This window comes from Elephantulus edwardii, unplaced genomic scaffold (assembly GCF_000299155.1).
Source record: "Elephantulus edwardii isolate Elephantulus edwardi_28Jun2011 unplaced genomic scaffold, EleEdw1.0 scaffold00096, whole genome shotgun sequence".
In the NCBI taxonomy this organism is placed as follows: Eukaryota; Metazoa; Chordata; class Mammalia; order Macroscelidea; family Macroscelididae; genus Elephantulus; species Elephantulus edwardii.
Window position 1 is genome coordinate 7,689,397 of NW_006399846.1, and position 8,041 is coordinate 7,697,437.

Here is an 8,041-nt window from a genome sequence, read left to right on the forward strand (position 1 = left end):
TATCCTTCATTCACATTGCATTTCATATAATCATTCCCATTCATTATGATGGTTTTTTTTCTGGATTAAGACTTATTTTAATATAATGTATAGAAGCTCATGTAATTGATTAATGTCATTTTTATAGGAAATTGTAATTAATTCAGTGACATCAATATTGACCTTATAACAGACAAAGGATGAAAGCTGGCTTTTCTTGTGTATCAAGTACAAAACATGTTCTCAGAAGTTATCACACACAATAGGTATAGGAGATCAGCTTTCAGGTGGAGTCATTTACAGTAGTTGCTTCACATGGTTTTTCCTCAACACTAGGATGCCACCTGTTGTTGCCATATTTGTGCAAACACCAGCTGTGGACTGGCCAACAACCTCCTTTTCCCAGCTCCACTTTTGCCAGTTTTACTGCTGCCACTGCTAGACTTGCCAGATGATTTTGAAGAGGAGTCTTTTCATGAATTTAGCAATATCAGATGATTCATGGCTGGAATTCAGCATATTCATCAATTGCTCCATCTCCTGTCTCCTGTCAGTTGATGACTTTGGGCAGAAGCACAAATATCAGTAATGGAAGAACCATCATCATAACCATGGGGTTCATCAGAAACTCTGTCCGGCCCCAGGATCCCCTCTTAATAAAGTGGGACGGGGGACCTGAAGATTTCATTTGGAGAGGATAGGATAGTCTGACTACTTCTGACCTTTTCATGTAATTCACATATCTTGCTCTCATTTTTCCTTTTGAAGTGATAACCACTCAGACGGGATCACATCTGCAAGCTGTAGATATAACTTGCACAACGTAAGATCCAGAACATCTGTCATGAACCACAAACCTGCCATCTGTCTTAAGGGAGCCAATGTGCTCCTCTCTCCATCTACAAGCACTCAGGCCATCGAGATCCAGCCCTGGGGCTTGACCCCTGGAACAAGTGTATGCTCCTCAATCTTGAAGCGATATTCAACACTGACTCCACTTCCTCCTGGTCCCTTGGCAGCAGCCCCAGGTACCTCTGAGCTCTGGACATCCCCTGAAAGCAGCAACAAAAGGACCTACAAACAGCCCCGTAGAGCAGCTGCCACGACAGCAGCTCTCAGCGGTCAGACTACCAGCCCCAGGAGCCCTTTCTGTTTCCAAGGAGCTGCTGCAGTTGCCCCATTCATTATATTTTATAAAATTAATAATTCTTGAACTATGCCCACCATTACCCAGTCTTTCCAAATCCCTCCTAGATCTTTCACATTTCCTTTACCACTCCCTCCACCCATCAAATTGTGTATGATTTTCCCCCACCCATCCTCACACCTCTGCTTCCACCCTTCCCCTCTTAGATTCTCATACACATTTTATTACTTACATTCTACAATAATAGTCTATGCGGTATTTGTCCCTGTGAGACTGAGTTAATTCACTTAGCATGCAAGAAGCTGCACTGCACTCCCAGAGGTGTGCAGTTCAAATCCACCAGATGCTTTGCTGGAGAAGGAGGAACCATCTCCTCCTGTACCAGTCAAATCTGATTTGACAGTACACACACAAACAAATAATAAAAAAAATAAAATAAATTCACTTAGCATAACGCTCTCTAGTCTCTGCCAAGTTATGTAGTAATTTTAGAAATCATTGCTCCTGAGTGCTGTGTAATATTTGGTCATGTGACTACCACACTTTATCAATCCACTTAATGGTGCTTGGACATTTGGACTGTTCTGTGTTTTTATCATAGTGAATAGTGCTGCTATGAACACTGGTGTACAAATCCCATATGTGTCTTGGTTCTAATTTCCTTAGGGTATACTCCTAGTAGTGGAATAACTGCATCATATTAAATTTCTGAGTTCAGCTTTTTGAAGAAACCCCAGATTGCCTTCCAAAGTGGTCATACCACTTTAGAAGCCCACCAACAGCATTTGAGAGTTCCTATCTCTCTGTATCCTCTCCAACATTTGCTTGCTGTCCTGTTAAACTTTCCCAGTGCTGCTGGGGTGAGATGATATTGTGGTTTTGATTTGCATTTCTCTTATTGCCAGTAATTTTGAGATTTCTTCATGTGTCTGTTGGCCATCCAAGTGTCTTCCTCTGAAGTTTTTCCATGTCTTTTGCCCATTTTGTAACTGTGTTATCAGTCTTTTTCTTGTGGAGGCCCTGTGGGATTCTGTAAACTTTTGTTATGAGACCCTTGTCTGAGACGTGTTTCCAAATGTTTTTTCCCCCCAGTCAGTAGGTTTTCTTTTCACCATATTGGAGGAAGTTTTTGATGCACATAGGGAATTCATCTTTAGAAAGTCTCATTCATCAATTTTATCCTATCCTGGTTATGTATTTCTGGCTGTATTTGCCCGTCTCTTTATAGCATAGGCTAGGTCTTCCACGTTTGGTCCCTTTTTGTTTCTTATGCTCTTTATGTTTTGGGTTTTACCCTTAGGTCTCTGATCTACCTTGAGTTGATTTGTGTGTATGGTGAGAGGTGTGAATTTTGCTTTGACTCTGCAGATAACAGCCCAGTTTTGCCAGCACCATTTGTTGAAGAGGTTGTTGTTTCCCCATTTGACAGGTTTTATTTTCTTGTGAAATATCAGTTGACCATGCATAGATGGATTGATTTCTGGGTTCCCAATTCTGTTCCATTGGTCTATGTGCCTGTCATTGTACCAGTACCATGCTGTTTTAGTTATTCAGCTGTGTAGTAGATTTTGAGATCAAGGAATGCTATGCTTTCCACTTCGTTCTTTTTTTTTTAGAAGTGCTTTGTTTATTTGGGGTCTCTTTCTTTTCCAAATAAACTTGCCAATTGCCTTGTCTATCTTTTAAAAAAAATGAATGTGTTATCTGTATTGAGATTGCGTCAAACATGTAGATTGCTTTTAGTAGGATTGTCATTTTCACTGTATTGAGTCTTCTTACCTATGAACAGGGAACATTTTCCCATTTTTTTAGGTCTTATATTGTTTCTTGTGGGAACCTTTATTTTACCCTCTGTTTCTGAAAATATTTTTTCCTCTAGTTAGGGGAAACTTTTAAGTCTTATTTGTGAGGTCTTCTCCTGGCTCCATGACGTTGAATAGAAGAAACATCAGAAAGACACCCATATCCTTGAAACTGGAAGTGTCTCCTTAATTGACGGGAAAGCCCATCCCCTGGCTCAGTCATCCCCCAGTCAGGAGAGCCCAGGTTCCACGAAGCCTGCTGGAGAGCCTGACTGGGTTACTCAGTTTGTGCAGAAAAAGGAAGAAAGGGACCTGGTGGACCGACTCAAGGTGAAGATTGAGGGTGACAAGTAATAGGAGTGAGCTGGGAAGCAGGGCTGAGACGATTAGTTCAGCCTGATCCTGAAGTGTAGACAGGTGGGTTCTTTGATTTCCTCTCATCTCTTACCTCTGTTATCAACTTTCTTGAGTGGATGATGCTGCCCTCTTGCTGTCTTTTTTTGAATTACATGTTTAAACAGGCCTTTTCTAGACAAGATGATTCCCAACCTGGGAAATGAACCCAGTCATTGTCATGGGCAACATGTCTTAGTAACTGCGAGCTTAATTAAGGGATGAATTGGATAAAGAATTCGCTGCTTTAGAAGGTAGAATCCAGGCTTTTACAACAGTGAGGTTGAGACTAGGAGTTAGGTGGGGCCTGAGAGGGCATGTTCCAGTAACTGCAGATATCGGCCAGAAGGAAGCTCTGTCCAGTGTAAAGGGAAACTTGACTGAGCAGCCTAGGCTTGATTTTTATTCTTTTTAGAAAATTATGCTTTGGGTAAAAGCTTATAAACAAATTGGGTTACCCTCAGAGATGAAAACCAAGAAAGCAATACCATTTACAATAGCCAACCACAAATTGAGATACTTGGGAGTGAACCTGACTAGAGATACAAAAGACCTGTACAAAGAAAACGACAGAACATCTGCAAGACACAATAAAAGACCTAAGGAAATGAAAAAATGTGCCCCGTTCATGGATAGGAAAACTCAATATTGTGAAAATGACAATCCTACCAAAAGCAATATATATGTTAAAAGCAATCCCAATACAGATACCAAATTCATTTTTCAGAGATTGAAAGGGAAATTGTCAAGTTAATAATAGTAAAGAGATCCAGAATGAGTGAAGCACTTCCGAAAACCAAAAATGAAGTGGGAGGCATAGCATTTCCTGACCTCAAAACTTACTACACAGTAGTAGTAACTAAAATAGCATGATACTGGTACAGTGACAGGCACATAGACCAATGGAACAGAATTGAGAACCAAAAATAGACCTAGCTGTCTATGGTCAACTGATAGTCTACAAAGAAATGAAACCTATCAAATGGGGAAACATCTTCAACAAATGCTGCAGGCAAAACTAGACTGTTACCTGCAGAAAGCTGAAACAGGATCCACATCTCACACTGTACATAAAAATCAACACAAAGTGGATCAGAGACCTGGGAATAAAGCCCAAAACCATAAAGTTTATCAGAGACAAACTGGAATCAAGCTTAGACGACCTAGTCTATGGCATAAGGAGACTGCCAAATACAGCCAGAAATGCATATTTGGAGAGGATAAAATTGATGAATAGGACTTTCTAAAGATTAAATCCCTGCGTGCATCAAGAACATTTTCCAACAGAGTGAAAAGAAAACCTACCTACTGGGAAAAACAGTTGGCAATACCATTTCAGACAAGAGGTTCATATCAAAAGTTTACAGAATCCTACAGGGCCTCCACAAGAAAAAGACTGATAACACAATTACAAAATAGGCAAAAGACATGGGAAGAATTTTCGAATGGCCAACAGACACCTGAAGAAATGCTCAAAATCACTGGTGATAAAAGAGATGCAAAGAAAAACCACAATAAGATACCATTTCACTCTAGTAGTAGTGGGAAAGTTTAGCATGACAGCAAGTAATAAATGTTGGGGCGATATGGCAAGATAAGAACTCATACATTTTTGTTGAGATTGTACAATGGTACAACCATTCTGGAAGATAGTTTGGCATTTCCTCTGAACGCTGAACATAGAAATTCCATATGACCCAGCTATTCCACTGCTTGGAAAGTACCCTGAGAGAAAGAACTGAGGTACAAACTGAGACTTGTACACCAATGTTCATAGTAGCATTGTTTACCTTTTCAAGAACATGAAAGCAACCCATATTTCCAACTAGTATTGAATGGATTAAGAAATTATGGTCCAGTCACATGATGGAAAACTATGCAGCACACAGGAACAATGATTTCTTTAGTTACTACCTAACTTGGGAGGGACTGGAGAGCATTATGCTAAGTGAACTAACTCAGCCCCATAAGGACAAAATACTGTATAAGACCATTACTGTAGAACATGTATAAGGGTCCAAGGAGGTGGGGAGTAGAGGGGTGAGGATGGGCAGGGGTGGGGTAGGTTGGTATGGGTGGGTGGTTAATTGTAGGGTTGCACAATTTAATGGCTGGAGGGAGGAGTGGGTAAAGGAAATGGGAAAGACGCAGTGTGATAATGTGTATGAACTTTATAAGCAAACCAGTATAAAATGAAAATTGTACTTAAAAAAACTAAATTGGGTTACCATTCACAATTCCTACATGTTTTGACTCCTAACCTTGATTACAATCCCCCCAGAGTGGCAACATTTCCCCCATTTTCTCCTGTGTTTACAGTTTCCATTCATCCTTCTTTTCTAGCCCTTCCAGCCTTCTGAGCTTTATCAATAAGCAAATACTGTCCTTGATTTTGTGCAGTTGGTTGTTTTGAGAGTGCATACTTCCCTGTTCATGTTATAGGACTGTTATTTTGCTGAAACATAAGTTATTAAAATGAGTTAAAGGGTGGATAAGGACCATACTCTTGGGATTCCACCTGCCCCTATCAAAGCAGAAACTTCTAATTGTTAGAATTCATATTAATCTTTTCAGTTTTGCTCCACATCCCCCCCCCCTAAAAAGATGCAGTCTCTTCTGGGGTCGTCGGCAGTAGCAGTCTCCGAGCACCATCCTGTTCTGATCAAGGTCATGGAGCTGGGGTTGACGTGGTCCATTAGTCCTTTGGACTCACTATTCCCACAGCCCAGACTCTCTAAGAAAGCTCTGGCTTTGGGCCTTCTGCAAATGTTTTCCATGGTTCTCCCCTCCTTAGGAAGAGCAAGTCAGGAGGAAGAAGCAAGAAGAACGCCTCCAGCAGCTCCGTCACAACACGCAGCTCAAGTTTGCAGCCAAGAGGGCGGTGAGTGCCCAGCCTGGGACCCGGCTGTGGTGTGCTGCTCGGGGACTCATGTAGCTCAGTTGTGTGCGTGGCCAGGGTCTCTGTCTCCTTTCTCTGACCTTTGCTGACTTTATAAACTTTCATCATCTATGCTTGGATAATTTGATCTGAGGAACTCACACGGGAGATGAGTCCCCTCTGCTGTAGAACGTGGTCATGTGTGAAAGGCAGTCCTTGGTGGTGGGCATGCTGGAGGCTGGCACTGTCAAGTAGATGGGTGTTAGTTCTGATATTTCTCCTTCCCACTTCCTTACTGCCCCTCCAGAGACAGGAAGAAGAAGAAATGGAGAGTCTCCTCCGCCTCAGCAGGGAGATGCTGGCAGCAGGAGCAGGGGCGGAGCAGCTAGAATCTGGGGAGGAGGAGTTGGTCCTGGCTGAATATGAAAGTGATGAAGAGAAAAGAGCAGCTAATAGGTAAGACAGCTGTTTGTCCTCCACCTGTAGTCATCCCAGTCCTCGGGGCTTCCAGGAAGGCTGCTCTTTCCTCATGTCCAAGAGAGGCTTTGTCATTCGGAGGGTTCCTCATGGGATGGGCTGTCAGTTTATTCCTATACCAGAGCCCTCTGAGGGTTCATACGTGGTGACAACAGTGAGACCAGCAACAGAAGAACCTAACTTATTGCCATCAAGTCAGTTCTTACTGCTTGTGATCCTATGGGACAGATTAGAACAGCTCCACAGTGTTCTATGGCCATAATCTTTATAGCTATGGTGTTTTCAGTCACTTTTTAAGCATCTGAAAGTTGAACAAGGAATATAGATGACAGAAGAAGAATCAATGCATTTGAATTGTGGTGGTGACAGAGGGTATTGAATATACTTGGACTGCCATAAGAACAAATAAATCTGTCTTGGGAATGCAATCAGAGTGCTCCTTACACAGGAGCACCTTTCATGGAGCATCTGGTGGATTCAAACCCCTAACCTTTCCATTAGCAGCCAGACACTTAACCACTGCACCACCAAGGCTCCTTAGTGAGAATCAGCCCTTCCTCTGTACTGAACTCTGTTTCCATTTTCTACAGGTGATAACTCATTCTCACAGCAGCTCTGTGATGGTAACATTTGTGTCCACGTTTACACAGGAGGAAGCTGCAACACAGTGAGATCATAGAGCTTGAAAGGCTAATAATACAGCATTGAGATTGACTCAAGAGCTCACCTTGTTTTTGTGACCACTGAGTGACACTGTGTGGAAAGTGGAGGCTAGGATTTTGAAGTTCCATCTTCATGTGGCTGGGAGGGACTGATCCTTGAAGAAGGACATCATGCTTGGAAGGGTGGAAGGACAGTGCAGGAGAGGAAGACCCCGGATGAGATGGATTAATACAGTAACTAGGGCAATAGGGGTGGCTGTGTTTTGTAGTCAGTGAGACTGGATCAGGACAGGACAGGCTTCAGAACTAACGTAGGTTGTTATACAAGTTGCAGGCAACTTGACGGCACACAACAACAACAACAACAACAATCTGTATGGAAACAAATTGCCATGCTTTTCTCCTGCGGTGTCACTGGATGAGTTTGAACTGCCAACCTTTTGATTAGTAGCCAAGAGCAAACTATTTGTGCCACTCAAAGACCTTCAAGGTATCTTTATTCCCTGCATTTCCTTTCTTTTTGCATTTTATTTTATTAATTTTAATGAACATTTACAGAGATTTTGGATTTCCATTCATTCACTGTTGCACTTTTCTCCCTGCCCACCCCTCCACTCCAGTTCACTTCTCTCTTTGATAAGTAAAAAAAAAAAATTCTTTCATTGGTATACAATCCCCCCGCACTCCCTCCCCCTCACCCACC

General features: G+C 42.1%; 2 pseudogenes; one reads left to right on the forward strand and one right to left on the reverse strand.

The window, feature by feature from the left end:
* LOC102845183 overlaps positions 1 to 8,041 on the forward strand; it is a 40,230-nt pseudogene that overhangs the window by 14,382 nt on the left and 17,807 nt on the right.
* LOC102859989 lies at positions 312 to 1,884 on the reverse strand (annotated as a pseudogene).